The sequence below is a fragment of the Bidens hawaiensis genome, unplaced genomic scaffold, assembly GCF_021521415.1.
Source record: "Bidens hawaiensis isolate Kalapana, Puna unplaced genomic scaffold, B.hawaiensis_p1.1 tig00419374_1, whole genome shotgun sequence".
Taxonomy (NCBI): domain Eukaryota; kingdom Viridiplantae; phylum Streptophyta; class Magnoliopsida; order Asterales; family Asteraceae; genus Bidens; species Bidens hawaiensis.
Window position 1 is genome coordinate 1,078,441 of NW_027504839.1, and position 749 is coordinate 1,079,189.

General features: G+C 37.2%; 1 non-coding gene across 1 annotated transcript; it reads left to right on the forward strand.

Moving 5' to 3' along the window:
• The first annotated feature begins 367 nt into the window (after nt 1–367).
• TRNAG-GCC (transfer RNA glycine (anticodon GCC)) lies at nt 368–438 on the forward strand. The gene has a single exon. It is a non-coding gene; the product is annotated as a tRNA-Gly (tRNA).
• The last annotated feature ends 311 nt before the right edge of the window (nt 439–749 follow it).

Sequence of the window (749 nt, forward strand, 5' to 3'; positions counted from 1 at the left end):
GATTCTGGTGCTGATAATTATTTCTTGGTTGAGCAAACTGATTGTTTTGGAAGTTTCTTGGTTGATTGCACTCCCTTGCAAAATGTCCTGGTTGTTGACAGTTGTAGCAGATAGCTTTTGACTTTTTGAAACCTATTCTTCCATTAGGACCTGACACAAGAGACCTTCCTGTCCCGTTGAAAAACCTTTTGCTTCTTAATGCTAGCATAACAGCTTGCCATTTTAAATCCATGTCCTCTAGAAAATCTGCATCCATTTGCTCAAGATCAACTTGAACAACACTGATGTGGATCATAGTTTTGGCAACAAATGCATTGTATGAATCTGTGAACATTGAAAATAGGGCTTGGTATTAACGAAACAAAAAGCGGATATAGTCGAATGGTATGATTTCTCTTTGCCAAGGAGAAGACGCGGGTTCGATTCCCGCTATCCACCCAAAATGAAGTCATTTATTTCATATTCATATCTAAAATTAGATATGAAAATGATAAAATATTTGGTATAGTTAGTCGTCATAGTGTATTGATTCTATCCTTCCTCTATTTGCCTTCTACCCAAAAGAAAAAGTGTTAAAGTTACAAGAGTAAAAAATACCATTTTTTTGACAAAAAGTATTGTAGAGACAGGATTAGAACCCGTGACCTCAAGGTTATTTCCTTGACCAACATTACCACCACCATAAGGTGTGTGCCCACTGGCCATTGAGGCTGAGTCATTGCCATCAATCAATTGGACATTGAATCTTG